At 34.6% G+C, this 19,461-nt stretch overlaps 1 protein-coding gene across 5 annotated transcripts in view; it reads right to left on the reverse strand.

Annotated features, from left to right (window-relative positions):
* LOC128241720 (myosin-13-like) overlaps positions 1-19,461 on the reverse strand; it is a 257,756-nt gene that overhangs the window by 168,876 nt on the left and 69,419 nt on the right. The window lies entirely within an intron of this gene.

A 19,461-nucleotide genomic window follows, 5' to 3' on the forward strand; every position in this document is an offset into this window, starting at 1 on the left:
CGTACAAATCGGCTTTCAAAACCTCGCCAATGTTATGAATGCAATGGACCCTAAGCTTGCAGCGCTTACCAAAACAAAAAAAACGACAACACATTTATCTGACGAAATATAAAGTATGTCGTAGACATAAATGTGTGTTGTTATCATTTCTTCTGTCTTCAGGACAATTGATCTCAGTGCTATATAAGTACATCGCAGTACGTTATTTCTTACATATCTTGTCCCCATACTTTTACGTTTGCAATATAAATGCACACATCGGCTTTTAAAACCTCGCTTATGTTTTGAATGTAATGAACCGAATACTTGCAGCGCTTACTAAACAAAACAAATCCAAACAAGATAAAATACTTATTATTTAATATTTGTTTGTTGTTTTCATTTCATATGTCTTCTTGTCAATTGATCCCAATGCTATATAACTATATAGCAGTATGTTATTTGTAAGATAGCTTGTCCCCATATATTTACATTTGCCATATCTAAGCATCATATAACGTTATCGTATATTACAGTTCTTTCACATGACTAAATAAGTCTTTAGCTATTAAAACTCATCTGACTAAATTACTAACGACAACAGAAGTCCATTGAAGTCATGGACCATCGACAGTGAACGTCTCTTCCAGCTTCTCCGTTAGATCTATGTTATTCTCTGTCATGCCCTTGGCTGCAAGCTCCGCTTTCACCGTCTGTATGTATCTACCATAGCCCATTGGTATATACAACTTCCACCTAAAACAACGGTATAACTTCAGTTACAGTGTAAATTTGCATGTAATTGTATGGAACCTTATTGTCATGTAAACAGTTTAACAAAACACAAATTAAAACAGTTTGTCTTTAAAATTGAATTAATTGTTTGGTAATTGTACTCCTGTTTTGAAAACATATATAGTTAACATTTATAATTAAAATAATATACATATGTCCTGTATAATATGGAGTTATTACAGTGATTTACTATATACACGATTGAGTGTATCTTTTAATCATTAAATTTGATTTCATCTGAACCATTATCAATACAAAAATGAAATAGGATTACGTTATCGAAAGGATAATACGATATTAACACTTGAAATGCGGAAGTAATGAGTAACAGCGCATTAAGAGTTCAAAACAAGTGATACATAGAAGTTATTTCATATTTCAGAAAAGTTATTGTACGTTTTGCCATATCTGTAATAATCCAACTAATCATAGAAAGTACTGTCATTCAATAATGAGACACCAACCAGAACGACACTCCGTCTCCCAAACAGTAAAAAATGCGTCCGTTATAACAGCTGGTACAAACTACACCATAAACATGACATTTTTGTATTCTTTGCTTCAATATTGATACATCTTGGAAATAACCTTATGAATGTTGAACACCTCCACAAGACGACACAACACTCGTTCTCATTAACAGTAAACATCAGTCCTTTCCTAAACGTCGCCTTCAACATCCTACAAACCAGCTGACCCTCATTGTCGTTCTTCAAAAATCCTGTAAACATCCTGCCTTTATACGGTTTCCCCGGGCTCGGATGGTTTTGCTACAAGGATATTAAGGGCATATAAACGCTAGTATTATACGAGAGGTTATTAATATAATCAAATAGTATAGCATTACACTATATATTTTAATTTTCATCCTAAATGTCTATTATATTTATTATGTTTAATACCGTTTGGCCTTTTGCAACAGTTTATAAATGTAGATTATTTAAGACCAATTTGAAATACGTCTTAAACAATTACGGACTAATGCCTGATTTTTTCTTAACACATGGCAGGCTTTCGTTACATATGTATGATGAAACTTGATTTGACTGTGATAATAGGAAATTAAAACAGATTAATTACCTCCAAAATAAACGTTTGTTTTTGCTACTCATCTATTTAAAGACTCAAAGTTGTATTAAAACAATAACATGTATGAGAAGACTGCACAAACAATCACTTACACTTATATAGTCATATTGTATTAATCATATTGAAAAACCATAGCCATTAGACAGCGAGGGCACATCTTGAAAACATTAAAGTACATGGCATACAGATGATGCTGTTTTCTATGAAGTAATTATCACAAGTATGTATTTGGATCTGGATATTAAACCTGTAAATTTACGGCATACTAGTGATGCTCCGTATTTGGTTTGAGTATTGTAATATTGAAAGAAACATACATAGTATGCAAGGTCATATATACAACATCAAAATATAAGATTGGGCTGGATGATGGTAAACAACTTATGAAAGCCGTTTCCACCAGGTTAAGTAAGCACAGTAGTTAAGCGCATCATGGCATTTCGGTTAATATTTACAGTTGAATGAACAAATAAATAATATACACATACTTTTGCTTTAGAAAAAATGATTAAGAATGTAGGTAAATATAAAAAAAATGAAATGACTAGTATAGGCAATAAACATATAAAGAGCGATAAAGGGGAAAAACAGTTTATAGTAGAGTGGATTGAGAGGGCAAACTAGAAAGTCTTTCTTCTCAGTAGGTTTAAACGTATTTGAACATGGACCTGTTAGATTAAGCACTGAATGTCTGGTCACAAAAACATAATGGGTTTCAGCGTGGGGATGCACATTTCATGTTCTCAAGTATCTCTAATCGGGAAGATGAGAAGCATGTACATTTAAAACAGAAGTGATGACAGTATTCTACCTTGCCAAAAATAATACAGTACGGACTTTTAACACTGTCTAGCAATGCATAAGGGTTAGCAGCTAGAACGCTACAGTTTTTGCGAGGTCGCGTATGAAGCACTTGAAGTTGTTTTTTGCCGTGATAGAAATAAGAAGCAACATGCGAGTATTATCATTAAGCTTCTTGAATTATGAAATCGAGTCGGCTGTTTGAGAGCATTAAAACTCCGAACTACAGTCCGACGAAATTTGTTAAAGAGATAAGACATGCGAACGGGATCTTCGTTGCATAACCAATATTAGAGAATCCGACTGTTTGTGGTGCTTAATCACAAACATGTTCTGGGAAGAGTGTTTTTATTTTGAAAAATCAAAAAAAGAAATATGTTTATTACGACGATTGTACAATGTGTCTCATCAAACACTTTTCATTAGAATAATGATTGATACAAGTTTAGTTGCGCCTCTCCTGATTATTTAAGGTTCTTGTTGGATCCTTAAAGAAGTTGTTTTTATGATTGTTATGTGCGTATACCAGAATAGGCCGTATGATCGAAACAAAAGGTGTCTCAAGTGACTTTTGATCAAAACAAATTTTCATTTAAGCATTATATTTATTCTCTTCCATCTTTTTGTTTTAATATTGTTAATTTGAGCACCTCATCGAAGATCTTTTATAACAAATATTTCCCAATACGCATGATTGTCATCAGCATGGAGAACCTGTTCATCCTGCAAATATATATAGGTGAATGCTATACTTGTTGCATCTTTCTCGAGATTGTAGATGTCTCTGTATATGTATTTTTAGGAATTCATTTAACAAGAAAATCGGACGACCAAGAAAACATCTTATTCAAATCAACGTTGAGGAAGGTTGCCGCCTCACCTGGACTACCAACACAATAAAGGGGCAGGTATCGGCCAAGAGCTAAATAGAAACGTTGATATCGGAAACAATAACAGTTATATGAACAAATGACTTAGAATATAAATTTCTAGGTACATCTGCACTTATATCATTTTACGCTGATTGCAGACCTGGAAGAGCAACGTTTTACTCTATTCGACTGTGTAGTTCAAACACACTAACGCCTTCACTAATACGTTTTAAGTTAAAATGTTTGTTTCAAAACGATCGTAGGATAAAAGAAACAAATCGTAATCAGATTTAAAATTACTCCATGTTTTTAATCACCCATTAATATCAAGGTTCTTTTAATATTCATTGATATGCATGTCATATTTATGTTTAGATAATCCGTTAACATTGCAGCATAATATTTAAGAGTTGTTTCATCAACATTAGCAAGCGGTTGTCGTGAATATACTGAGCCTTGACCACAGTTGTAGTCATTACTCACCTCGTTTGTCACTCCGCTATGTTCATGAACCGCTCAGTGAAATGTACTGAATAGTGAGTGTTATAAAGTCACTTAGGAAACGAAAGATATACAATAATGGCACATTTTTTGGTGATTTTTTGTTTTAAGCATATGCGGGTGTTCACCATCAACGTCCTGCACAATTAATTCCTCTCGAATAAATAAACGTACTTTCTGCTCAGTAATTTCCTATCGTTCGTCATGAGCACCATCAACCTCATTATTTTCAAGTAAATTCTTCGAGCATGTGATTCTTATCTATCTACTTTGGATATAATACACCTAATTTCCAGGCATTTTGAAAAATGTACGCACTTTCTGCTCAGTAATACTCTATATTTTCGTCATGATCCTTTACTTTATTCAAAGAGTTATTTACATACTCATTTTCTATTGGTACCTGAAATATCATTCCTAACTTTACGGATCTCATTCCTGTGAATATGCAAGCACATCCGCATTACTGTACCGTTTGTAAGATTTTCAGCCCCAGCTTTCGGTTAGGGGTCTTACGGAGGTGAAACTGTAACCTTAACGAATCAAAATTATCTTTGGCGTGCAGTCTTAAGCCTAAGCAGGGATGATGCCAAACTCTGTCCATGTCCCAGGTTGACCCCACTGAGCCCAACGAGGAAACACAACGCAACGAGGAGCATTGCAGTTCCCGAACTAAACTTGTCTTAAATGGCATAAGAAAGAAAACACTTCCTATCCTAGGCAATTATGTACTAATATTCACTCCCATTTTCAATATTGCCAAATACTTCGTTAACACAGTAAACGGCGTGTCGCCATTACAAGGGGACAAACCACAGTTAGCATACTTATGCTGAATCCGGAGTTAGATTACTTGAGGTGTACATATATTTCTAAATATTTTCTAAATACAATTATATGTTGGAAGAAATGTATTTTTTTACGTTTCAGAGTAGTCTGTCTTTATAAGTAAGTTATTAAATCACAAATATTTCAGCAAGTGAAAGTGGCTTTGGAAAACGATTACGTGGTACAATACATCAGTGCATTTTTTATTATTTCAATCAACAATATGGTATAAGGAATATCAAAATAATGTTACTTGCGAAGATTCGTCAGCTAGAAACTCGTCATTGACAAAGAAATTATATTGACACAAAATGATTACCGTCTGAATGCCATCCGGGAATGTAAATACACACTTAATAGGATATGGTGATTCCTCGGTTATCGTGACCTCAACTGTTCCAGTGGGCTGAGTCCCTTAAACAAACATACTAATTATTAATATTGTAAGATCATTTATTGATCATGCATAAACACACATTTTAGTTGTTATTTTGTTTTGCTTGCTAAATTCAAAACAGCCGTAACGATCAATAACATGTATCACTTCTCCTACATTGGTATTGTAATACATGTAAATACAACTTGTGTTTACTTACACTTACTTAAACAACAGTATTCTTTTACCACCAACTGAAGCATTAATATATAATATAATTAACCTAATATAATTCGTCGCCAAAGTAATGCTCTATTTAAGTGTATAATTTGCAAATGTGTCAAGGTAACATACATTTAATGCATTCCTTGAATTGTGTAAACTTTGCCTTGACTGGTAGATATTCCTTTAAAACAATATAACATAATAATGAGAGAGGGTATGGTTGGTATACAGAACTTATGTCGAAGAACGACACGCTACATATAAAACAGAATATACATTTTTCATATATTTTATCGAAATTCGCTGTTTTGTCTTTGCTTAGGCTCTAGTAAATCTTTAACTAACACTGTTATTTTTGACACAATGGGTTTCAATTAAAGACAACCAAGTATTCATACCATTATAATCTGACGCAAGACGACTTTCGTACTTCTTAACACCTTCTCGACGTTGTCTCGTGCCTACAAAAATACTGGGAAGTTTCGATATATTGTTTATTTTCAGAAAAAATCAAATCATACACCATTTGTGTTGGAAAAACTATATGTACGTTTGTAAAGTAAACGGTGTATTGCATGATTAATCGCCCTGGAACTAAGAAATTATTATTTTTGGCATAAGTTTTGGCATGGTCACAATATGCATCAAACCATTCAGTAACAAGTAAAAACAATGAAAATACAAGTCATGCCGTAAAGCGACGAAACCAGGAATCACATATACGCAATCTGAAGATTGGGACAGACTAAACTAGTGATAGGAAGTCAAACAAATGGGCAAGAGAAATGCCTGCTCCTGAATATGAAAAATTCAACAGTTCCGTGAAAGGTTGTTAAACATGTTTTATGAATATGCTTTGAAACATCGTCTTTAAATGTTGACCAAAGTTCTTGATGTGTGCTCTTGGCCTACTGATATTGTGCCAAGTAATTTTAAAATTTTAAAAGTGTCTATTAGGATCAAGTTCCTGTCCGGACAAGCCGAACTACAAGCCATTGTTACCAATAACCATGTATTGTGACTCTGACTTATAAGCATGGATACTGGATGCTTCTCGCCACTTTCTCTTAAAATCCGCCAAAACATGGACAAGTTAAAGCCTAAACAAGCCAAACTACAATGAATTTTGACCATTGACCATAACGTGTTACCTTGCATGTTATATACAAAGTATTGTTATACAACCCGGACAAACTAAAATACAATGACATTTGTTAAATGACATTTAAACGTGATTTTGACATTAAAAAGCAATACGCTTAAAACATTCTGCCAAATAATTAAAAAAACAAACAATAAAGCTACAGACTAAACATGAACTTTAGACTCCTGTCACGTAACCGTCGTTACGTATCAACTTTAAAGTGTTACGTAACATAAAAGTTACGTATGAAACACTTTAAAGTAATTACCAAAAATCAATAATAGAATTCAAAATTTATTTGTATCAAAAAGTAAATACTCCATATTTGTATCAAAAAGCAAATACTCCATCATGGGATCAAATGTAGATACACTTAGATGCTGACAGTTCGTGATAGCCGCTGGCTATTAGACCAATTAGCGTGACAGTTCATGACTATAGAATACATCCCTTCGTCTGTAATAAGATATTAGATATGCATACCTGTCACAAACTGGACGAGATCAGCAGTATATATGAACGCATGTTACTCATGTTAGTTGGATTAGGTTTTTGGGCGTGGACTAGACATATGGCCCGTATGATTCTTTATTATATACTGATTATTATACTTAGAAAGAACGTGGAACAATAAAGACTTAGAACACTTGAACAGTTGTTGGTCGGTTACTGAACGAACTATCACGAAAGTTAAGTGAACAGTAGCGTTACGTGACACGTAAAAGTTTGGCGCCTGCTGACCAAGGATTCGAACAGGGTTGACGTGGAACATAACGGCGAAGTACTAAACCACCTGAAACGAAAAAGGGGTGAGTGACAATTTCGGTTTTATTGGATAACATAGAGAAATGGCAGAACCAGATATTAGTAGAATTTTTCAAAATTTAGGGGAACAATTACAAAATGTATCGGCTGTAGTAGGCACTCAGAGTATAGCACAAGTAGTACCATATTTTGACGGGGATACGAAACAATTCAAATATTGGATAAAAAATATTGAAAAATACGGCGTTCTTACGGGTCTAGATAGCGAAAGGTTAAAAATGGTAGCTTATCAGTCTAGCAAAAATGCAGTTAGTGATTTTATACAAAGATATCTAAAAAGTAACCCTGATGATAACTGGGATACACTAAAAGGGGAATTAAAATCAAGATTTTCGGAAGTACAAGATCCACAACATGCTTTCTGTCTATTAAGGGCAATAAAACAGACACCAGGGGAAAATGTTCAAATATATGCAGAACGACTTTTAACGATGGCGGAAGAAGCTTTTGTAGGTCATAACGGCGACCTAATAGTTATTGAAAGGCAACTAATAGGGTTCTTTATTGATGGTTTGGCACATGATTTCCTAAAAATGAAAGTAATGCGAGAAAATCCAGATACTCTTCAAGCCGCGGTGCGTAGTGCAACAAATGAACAAAATCTTAGAACTAGATTTAATCTTCGAATAGGTAATGCGCCGAGTCAAAATAGCAGGCATGATATTAGCATCAATGATAGGCATGAACCTATGGAAATTGATCATTTAAGACCAAATAAATACTGCATATACTGTAGACGGCCCGGTCATAACATAAAAGATTGTAAATCAAGAAAACGCGAAATAAATGCCCTAGGTAAAGAATTTCAAGTTCAAAATAACCAAATTAGTGATAGGCCAAATAACGATTGGAAATCAAAGATTGAATGTTGGAATTGTGGGAAAATGGGTCATTTTCAAAGGGAATGTCGAAATGGCAGGAGACCATATTACGCCTCACGTAATCAAAAAAACTAGGAGTCTCTTATCATAAAGAAGTCGGTGATAGGAGAAAACATATGTCAACATTCACTATAGCAATTTGTGGGAATCCAAATTCATGTCTGATAAAAATAGGAAACATTTCTTTTAGAAGTTTAGTAGACACAGGTGCTGAAGTTAGTTTAATTAGTCGAAAGGCCCTTAGGTTATTGCAAAACAAACCTAAACTCTCAAATAAACGCGCTCATTTACAATCAGTTAACGGCAATTCGCTACAAGTTGACTGGCTCAGTACAATTAAAATTTAAAATCGGCCGAGTTCACAAAGTGCACGAATTTTATGTTGTCCCAAACATAAATAGAAATATCATTTTAGGCAGGGATTTTTTATCAAAAAATGGGGTAAGACTCTATTTTGATTTAGAATGTATGCGCATAGATGACAGTTATGTACCTTTGGAAGAAGATTTACATATTGCATCAATTGTGAGACTTCAAAAATGTACTGTCTTGAAACCACAAACACGGTATTTATTAAATGGTAAAGTAAAATCAAATCCCAATATAGATACAAAAAAATGTTATGAGATTAAAAACATAAACAATTCATTTTTAGATTCTGAACCAGGCCTTGTAATTGTTAATTCCGTGGTTAAATTTCAAAGCAAACGTACATTTCCAATTGCAATTATAAATAACACTCATAAAACAATTAAGTTAAGGAAAGGCAGTGCTATAGGCAAAATTGAAAAATTAGAGGCTCAAGAGATTGCTTCTGTTCAAAATACTTCGGTTAAAGGTAATCCAATGACTGATGATGAAATTTTGACAGACTTACGAGTACCCAAAGATCATGCTGAAACGATCTTACCAATTATAATGCAAAATCGAAAACGTTTCGCTAAAAACGACTCCGATCTTACTCAAACTGACACCGTTACCATGACAATCGAGACAGGAGATCACCCCCCAATTAAATTACGACCATACCGCACACCTTTGAATAATAGGAAAATTATTGACAATGCAATTGACGAAATGCTTGAGGCAAATGTAATTAGGAAGTCACATAGTCCTTGGAGTTTTCCCATTGTAATAGTAGATAAAAAAGATGGCACTAAACGATTTTGCGTAGATTTCAGACAATTAAACAAAATTACAAAACCCACATCTTATCCTTTACCTCTCATAGATGACATATTGGCTATTTTAGGTAAAAGTTCATGGTTTAGTTCGCTTGATCTTAAATCAGGGTATTTCCAAATGAAACTTGCAGAACAAGATAAAGAAAAGACTGCTTTTACGACCGGATTCCGAGGTCTTTATGAGTTTAATTCCTGTCCTTTCGGACTCTCTGGAACTCCTGGACGATTCCAAGAATTACTTAACCAAGTATTAGAAGGCTGTGAAAGTTTTGCCATTGCGTATTTAGACGATATCTTAATATTTTCAAAAACAAAGGAAGAACATTTGGTACATCTCCAAAAAGTATTCCAACAACTTGAAAAACATAAACTCAAATTAAAACTAAAGAAATGTCAATTCATGCAAGAAGGAAACGCAGTACTTAGGTTTTGTTATTGATAAATTAGGAATCAGACCAGACCCTAAGAAAGTAGAAGCAATTAGACAAATTCCAACTCCTAAATGTGTAAGAGATGTTAGGTCAGTCTTGGGAGCTGCCGGCTTTTACCGCCGATTTTGTCCAAAGTATTCCGAAATGGTTGAGCCATTGATTAACTTAACTAGGAAAACAGTCAAATTCTTTTGGTCACCCGACTGTGAACGAAGTTTTCAACTACTTAAAGACAATCTGACGAAAATTCCCTACTTATCTTATCCGGACATAAACAAGCCTTACATTTTATATACAGACGCTTCAGATAAAAATATCGGAGCATGCCTCACACAAAAATGTGAAGAAAATGAGATTGGGGATTATGCTAATGAAAAACCAATTTATCTGCTTTCACATAAATTGTCCGATACACAAACTCGGTGGAGTACCGTGGAAAAGGAAGCATTTGCCATACATTACGCATTACAAAAATTAGACCATTATTTACACAATGCTGAATTTGTTATTAGGACCGATCATAAACCCTTAAAATATCTTTTAGAGTCTCCCATGCAAAACAAGAAAATTACAACTTTGGGCGTTAGGCATAGCTGGTTATAATTGTAAAATCGAATATATACCCGGAAAAACTAATATCATAGCAGATTTCTTGAGTCGCCCCCCATCGTCCGATACTATCCAAATTGACCCACCCACGGATTACGAACCGGATATAAGTGATAACACCTTTCAAATTTCCGAAAATTATAGTTCCAGAGAATATTAAGCAAGTCAACGCCATTAATTCCCATTATCTAAATAAAAAACAGGTTGTTGATAAAGAATATGAGGAACAAGATTCTTTCGTAGAACCAGTGAAACAATTTGAAAGTATGTCAATGGCTAATGAACAAGATCTTGATGCCAATATTTTACAATTAAAGATGAAACTGCGACATGGTCAGCCTAGCAAAACGGAGCAGAATAAATATATTGAAATAGACCGCATTCTGTATTACTTATCAAACGCCGATGAGGAGCCAAATTTAAGATTAGTAATTCCCAGCCATTTAACACCTTTAGTCATTACGCAATATCATGATAATAACGGGCACCCGGGTAGCCAAAGGTTATTTGCAACCATTAAACAAAAATACTTTTGGACTGGACTGTTTAAAGAATTACACGCATATGTTGAAAAATGCGTTACCTGTCAAAGTCGGAATTTAACCAAAATAAAAGCTCCCATGCAAGACCGTCTCAACATGGCACCATACCCATTCTCAGTAGTGTCTGTGGATGTCCAGGGACCATTACCCATGACCAGTTCGAGGAATTGCTTTATTATTTGCTTCTTAGATATGTATTCCGGCTTTGTAGAGGCTTTTCCAGCACCTGACAAAAGTTCAGATACCTTAATACACTTACTGGTAGAAGAAATCTGTTGTAGATACTCAACTCCCCTTCGTTTAATCTCCGACAATGGTAGCGAAGTAACTAGCGGTGCTTTCCAGGCCGTTCTGAAAGAATTAAACATAGATCATGTAAAAACTTCCACCTACCACCCTCAGGCGAACGGTCAAAATGAAAGATCTCATGCAACTATCAATAACATTTTATCAAAACTAGTAGAGGGTAATGTCCGACAATGGGATGTACATCTTAACATGACCTTGGCCGCAATGAGATTTTCAACATCAGAGAGCTCTAAACATTCACCCTATTTCCTTCTTTTTAATCGAGACCCGGTTCTTCCAATCGATAATCTACTTAAGCCCAGAATGAAATACCATGGAGAACAGTACTATCAAATTATGCTTAATGCGCAACATAAAGCATTTGTAGAAGTCCGCAGACAGCTTAAAAAATCTAAACGAAAACGAGCAGAGTATGCAAATAGGAATGCCAAAGACATACGCTTTAATTTAAATGACCCTGTCTATTATAAGAACTTTCAAAGACATAATAAATTGGATGCTAAATGGAAACCGTATTATCGGATAATCGAACAGAAATCACCACTAACCTACCTAATAAAAAACCAACTTGATAACTCTATTGTTAAAGTGCACGCTGAACAAATACGACATGCAAAAATTGACGAATGGCCAATTCCCAAAACAACTAATAAACGACCTATACGAAGAGCAAACTATGTTGTCCCACCAAGTGATTTATCAAGTTCTGATTCAAATGATTCTGAGCCCATTGATTCAGAACCCCATCAAGTTAATTTACCTCCTATAACAAAAAGAGTTAAGCAAGAACTTGGCACCGATTCTGATAGTGAAAATGAAATACCCCTCGCAGAACTCCAAAAGATTCTACGAAATAAATCTAAAGTCACAGAGATGCCAACAGAGGTGACAAATGATACTCTAAGCAGTTCTGATTCTGAATCTCTTATGAGCGGCATCAATCTAAATAACCCACCCTTCAGATACAAATCATATTGATTCTGATAATCTGATAACCCCTGAGTCTAGCGACGATGAAGCAATGAATATTGAGGCTGTTTCAGCTCCCCCACTTAACGTCAAAAAACATAAGAAGGATTCGAGGCATAAAAAGAACGCGATAAAAACAATGTTAAAATGTTTGTCCGTTATGCTGTAATCACAATACCTTTCTTATGAATACGATGTGCTAAACATCAGACACCTACACCTTGCGACTACGAGTTGCTTTAAGAATGTTGACATATGTAGAAGACTTCACACTATATAAGTGCATTGTGTGAAAATACAGTAATCGTGTGAAAATACTGTAATGGTGCGAAAATACTGTAATTGTTGAAAATACTGTAATTGTTTGTAAATACTGTAAATACCTACACTTCGATTATTAATGATTGATGGTTATCAATTATATTAATCATCTATTTTCAGAAACAAGGATGAATTACCTTAATTACCTTGTACTGTGGTACGCGATTGGCATGAGTGAAACTTTCGAGATATACGATAATGTCATATTTCAAAAACTTAAAGATATCTCAATTACTAAGTCACACTGGCAATTAGCACTGGTAATTGACACTCAGGTATTTGCAAACTTTCTTGATCAAGTTGATCAAAGATTAATGAATTCTACCAAAATGGCTAATCAGGTTATTATGCATTTTACGGAAAATGATAAGTACACTGATAAAGACGCATTTATTGAAACAATTAGGAACATTCAATTAGATTTGGGAAATGTACAGAACACTTACGCGAAAATATTAAATAGTTATACAGATTTACAAACTTTAGGACAACGATCTGAACGGTCTTTATTACCTTTGGGAGGCATATTCAAATTTCTATTTGGGGTAGGAGACGATTCCGACGTTCAAGCTTTGAGACATAACGTTGCTAAGATCGCGCGTACACAACAAACGGTGATACATATTCTTGAAAGTAGTTTAACAGTCTTAAACGTATCACAATCCCATATATCAGAAAACAGGCAATCAATCAATAAATTAATCGAGGCATTAAAAATGGTTAATATAAAAATGGCTCGTTGGCAGGGTAGGATCGAAAAACAACTGGAAATGGTGCAAGGATACGCGATTAACTACAATAATTTAAAACTCATTGTTGAAGAAATAAAACAATTAGTAATGCACGCGACGATGTATTTGGATGAATTTAGATCTAAGTTAGATATGCTTAGTACACGCAAAATATTCCCGAGCCTGATATCACCATTACATTTGAGAGAAATACTTTTAGACATAGTCTCGAATTTACCGCAACAATATACCCTTCCTGCCGACCCTCAAACACAACTTTGGAAATTCTATCAAATCCTCTCATGTAACACAATAATGTATAACGACCATATAATTGTAACGGTCAAGATTCCACTTTCTGAACTTAATAATCAATATGAATTATATCAAGCCTACAATTTGGATGTACCTTTCATTAGTAGAAACCACAGTCTTACGCAATCAGACAATATCAGTATGACAGCTCGTTATGATTTAGATTCTACGCGTATGATTACTAATAAAGAACGCACTCAGTTCTCCATTCTAACTGAATTTGAATTACAATCTTGTGTACAAAGCATTAGTCCATTCTGCGAAGTTCGCTCGGCGCTTTATCAAATGAGTTTATCCCAGTTCTGTATTACAGCCTTATTTATGAAACAAGACAATAAAGTCAAAAGTCAATGCTCTACCATAACAAGACCAAATAAACGCCTACCAGCCGCGGAATATCTATATGATGGTATTTGGATGATCGCTTCCAAATCGGACTTAACATTTGTAATCATATGCCAAAACTCCATTCAAACTCATAGCAAAAAGACAGTAGAAGCTCCTTTAAGTTTGCTATCGTTGCAAATGAACTGCAAAGCGTATAATGAACATTTTACACTGGGGTCATGGTTTACAAATAGTTCAAGACTGCTATTAAATAATTATGAACATTATCAAGTACTTCCCAATTTCACATCACTTCAAATCTGGGAACCTCTCCATAAGATTCTTACTAACGTCTCAAAAATTGAAATGCCTGATGAATTGAAACAGATACACGAACTTCCCTTAAGAGCTTTAATGAATAAATTAATTTACTTACCCAATTCTGTCCTTGACGTATCCTCTGGGTGGCCACTATGGAAAATAATTACAATCATAGCAGCTGGTGTTCTGCTTGTCAGGGTGACCGTTCTCATTCTTTGTAAATATCATTCTGCCTTCCTCAAATGTATTCCTAACCGATCGCGTCCCAAACCACACCCACAATACAGTCAGGTGGTCTACAAGGCCAGTGAGGAATCTACTCTCGCCCAATCAGAGGCGGGGCCTGAAAAACCGGGTATCTGCAACCAATCAACGTCGTCTGCGAACCCGATGTCCGAAGCCATCCAACGACTTTATCCTTGCTTGGATCGGATGGATTTAAACCCTGAGGGCCACAATTAAAATTGTTGACAGCCACCGGGACTTCTGATATGTCACTAAAAAGATCGTCAGCCGACGATACCACAATAGTGATGGACATCATTAATAGACTTGTACATAAGAATCGTTTATCTATTTATGGACTTATTCACTGAAGTACATGAGAAAATTCACCGTGTAGCAGCCCAACGCCAACTCCATGTCTGCATCTGTTGCTGCGAGGCCACGGTTTCTCGCAGGTCGGTGAGAGCCCTCACCAGGAGGTCGGCCGTGTTCCAAAGCGTTTGGACACGTGCCACAGCGCATCTAGAGCTGCCGCCTCAAGGACCAGCCGCGTCACCCCTCCTCCCGATGTTGCCACTTACATGGACGTGCTCCAGCTGCTCGAGTGACCGCCCACGGTCACCAACCACGAACAATAACCTAGACGTCAATAGTGTTGACTAGAGACATCTTCAGTGACTTTTCAGAAGTGTTTAAATATTATTATTTCAGTTTAGTGTATTGTGTTTGTTTCTGTTGATTATTTTTTTTTCTTATTTGGTTTCGGGTATAATTTATGTGCATGTATTCTTGTTTTCTTCCTATTTCATATAAAAACCAAAACAACACCGTACCTTCATATTCACCAACTCCTTTTAAATTTTTGTTACCAATCATCTACTTTATCATTAATCAATTATAATTGACAGAGTTTTTCTCAAGTTTAAATACCGCAGAGTATTTCTCTCCGATTAAAAGTCTACATTAACACCATTCCTGTTGACACCTCATCATTAGCAAGTGTCATCATTCTCGCGAGCAATTCACTTTGACACCAATTAACCCTGCGGGTTTAAGTAATGATAGTTTCTCCGATCTTTACCGAAATAATTATCACCTCTTTATGACACTTCCTAAAAATAAGATTAGGGCGGAAACGCGTTGCTTGCGCCGCTTGTTAGATTTAAATTGGCGCTTGGTAAATTGATAAAAATTATTGGAAAAAATTATTGGGATAAAAGGTATAACGCAAGGATTATTGGTGGCAAAACGAAACATTAAATTTTTTTTTCTCTGGTTTCAGATATCGAAACGAAATTAAATTAAAATATATTAAGTAAGATGAAATAATTCCCATGATGAAATATTTCTTTTAAGAAAAATCGGACGAATGTCACGTAACCGTCGTTACGTATCAACTTTAAAGTGTTACGTAACATAAAAGTTACGTATGAAACACTTTAAAGTAATTACCAAAAATCAATAATAGAATTCAAAATTTATTTGTATCAAAAAGTAAATACTCCATATTTGTATCAAAAAGCAAATACTCCATCATGGGATCAAATGTAGATACACTTAGATGCTGACAGTTCGTGATAGCCGCTGGCTATTAGACCAATTAGCGTGACAGTTCATGACTATAGAATACATCCCTTCGTCTGTAATAAGATATTAGATATGCATACCTGTCACAAACTGGACGAGATCAGCAGTATATATGAACGCATGTTACTCATGTTAGTTGGATTAGGTTTTTGGGCGTGGACTAGACATATGGCCCGTATGATTCTTTATTATATACTGATTATTATACTTAGAAAGAACGTGGAACAATAAAGACTTAGAACACTTGAACAGTTGTTGGTCGGTTACTGAACGAACTATCACGAAAGTTAAGTGAACAGTAGCGTTACGTGACACTCCTTCCCGTCCAAAAAGCCGATTGCTCTTTGATCTGTAAACTTAAATCTTGATAATATAGCTATAGTATTGTAATAAATTAACGACTAGTTCTATAAAAAAATCTTATGATACTATTTATTAAATGCATGACAATAAATAAATAAAAACAAAATAATTAATATTTGCCATTAGCGTTTCACCACGCTCAGTTATTAAGACTAAGCCTTGTTCGGATCTTTTAAACATATGTGATAAGTAAAACGCTACTATTTTATACTATGCAATTAAAACTACGATTACAGAATGGCTGGGATTGAGTTAATTTAACCCATTTTACCTAAGTATCTTAAGCATCATATACGACGGAAAATAACGAAACTATTCTGAAACGAAATTCACAATTAAGTGCATTCTGCATGCATCGACACACTCTAATATTTACTTATAGTGTGTAACAGAGTAGAGAAATGATAAATAAATTTTGTACCGGAATAATTATTCAAAGTAAGTAATGTTTAACCGTATAAGTAAGACGTGATGTATGTATCCAATTGTTGGGTACCTAAACTTATATATACGTATAGTTGTTCGTTTTACTTTATTCTTTATTGCTTTTAGGTCGAAACTGGCTAAGACGAGGCTTAAAGTTATTGAGGTTTTTCCTTGTGCACTTATTTCAACCCCTAGTACAATCGTGTTTTGGTGAACCCATGTTTCACTGACCGTTCCAAGGCAGTCAACACATCATTCATTGACAAAACTATGTTGATAGATGTGTGGTCTGTTTGTGATGTTTATAAATCTAATTTGGACACTTACATTGTTCCTCTAATAAGGTCTTATATTTGACCTTTTGAATAATGGGTCTGTCTCTTAAGTTCCATTTTTCTAATGTTTTTTAGATTATTTTGTAAGTAATCAGCAAGCAACACCCTGTCAAACTATACAAAAATTGTATGTGATCAAAAGGCATCCACATATAAAATTATCGCCAATATATGAAAAGAATGACAAATGTATTTCTACATCGGATACATAAATGTAGTATGTACTCCATGTTAACATTTATAGAACTTAAATTATTATAAATCAGTTCAAATGGTTGACATTTTTTTTTCCTTTATTTAAGTTACACTTTAAAAAAACAACATGTATACAGGTATTGTACAGCATGGTTTACCTTACCTTTTCAGATTTCTCTATCCTGTTTTGCTTTCTGTACAATTTCAAACGACAAAGCGGCAATACGTATATTGAAAAGCCAGATTAATTGACTTAATACTTTGTTGCCCTATACATTTGTTGTCATAGTAATGACTACTGTTAGTGTTTTACCAAAAGTGTTACCCATGTTTATCTTAACTATAAACTTTAGAAACATGTTTGTTAAAGATGTCACCTTTTCTGAATTATCACGGTCTTGTTTAACTTCTTTCAACTCATTACACAGTTCCAGCCTGCTCTGAAATCGTAAAAGGATTGGTTAATGTGTTACATACGTTTTCAGTATGAATCAAGTTAACTGTAGTATTCTATCCAATAAAAACTATACACCAGAAAAGTGTAGAATATGTTTTATTTAGCCTGTTCTTCTCGATTCTACAGGCTTCCTGCATAACAGGTACAACGGTAATGTTTGAAAATGATTTCTTATTTTTTTATCATCAATGACATAAACTACACTTATAATTCATTATTATGTTCTTATATGAAGCTATTTCAATTCAACGTACTGTCATGATAAACTTTGATTTATCACTCATGGTAATATACACGTCTATAAATATTAAAGTAGTTGATACTTCAAATCAATACATCTGTTAGATATAACTACATGAGTTAAAAATAAATTGTTTCTGCTTGGACACGGAATAACATTTATAAATTAAAACTCGCAATATTGGCCTGTGTGTACATAGAAATTTGAATTTTCTAAGACTTAAGGATTTCCAATAAATTTATTTAGTTCTTTATATAACCAGAACAATATTTCTGACGCGGTACCCTATCAAATTTCTCAATCCCCAGAAACATACAATGTAGTTTGTTTTGTTTTTAATTATATAAATTGTGTTTGGTAAAAGACACTTCACACGTTTTAGGTATTTTCGCAAAACATATAGCCTTCGAAGGTCATCGCTATTTTTACGATCATCTAGAAGTTTCACTTAATCTCTAGCTCTATTTTGAGAACTACTGGTACATAAATCGATAAACAATCGATATATCTGAAGTTTTGTAACGAAAACTATATGAAGCGATCATATGTTCACCTTTATGCCGAGTCTTAAATTCATAGACTGATTTCGCAAACGAGTTAGACCGATAATTTCATCAAAAGGCTTAACCAAGCAGAGCGGGATCAGACAAAAACTGCATACAAGAATCTTGCTGGTTTTCCCTGTGTTATTGCACGCGTTAATGGTACTCATGTGTGTGTCATCAAATCGGCTTTAGACCAGAAGAGGGGATTTATTAACCAAAGAAAAATTCCATTAATGTGATGGAAGTTACCGATAAAAAAGGTACTGTCACTATGTGGAAATAGATCACAATTGGTCTTACTTTTGTACCATTTTTGCCTTTAAGTCAACAGGTCAAATCAATCCTGTTTAATGATCAGATCATTATTCGCGAATTGTTAATACAAATGCAGGACTTTTGCAGCCAACAAATGAGCTATATGTTTCCCGATCACAATCAATTGATTCCTGTCTAATTCCACTGAATCGTCCGACTAAATTATTGCACTTATCTTTATTTTAAAGGAAACATCGATTCATTCTAATTTAGTTGCAGATCTTTTTCGTGACCAACAAAAATATGTCATTGTCCCGTCTATGGAGCTATCAGTTTCCAAAAATAAAAACATTCCTCACTGTATCGTCATATCTGACTTTTCGACAAGTGTCACCTCAAACAACATCGCCATAAGGCTGCAAAGTACAAGTGGGCATCTTACTGCGATAATGATGTT

This window comes from Mya arenaria, chromosome 7 (genome assembly GCF_026914265.1).
Source record: "Mya arenaria isolate MELC-2E11 chromosome 7, ASM2691426v1".
Taxonomy (NCBI): Eukaryota; Metazoa; Mollusca; class Bivalvia; order Myida; family Myidae; genus Mya; species Mya arenaria.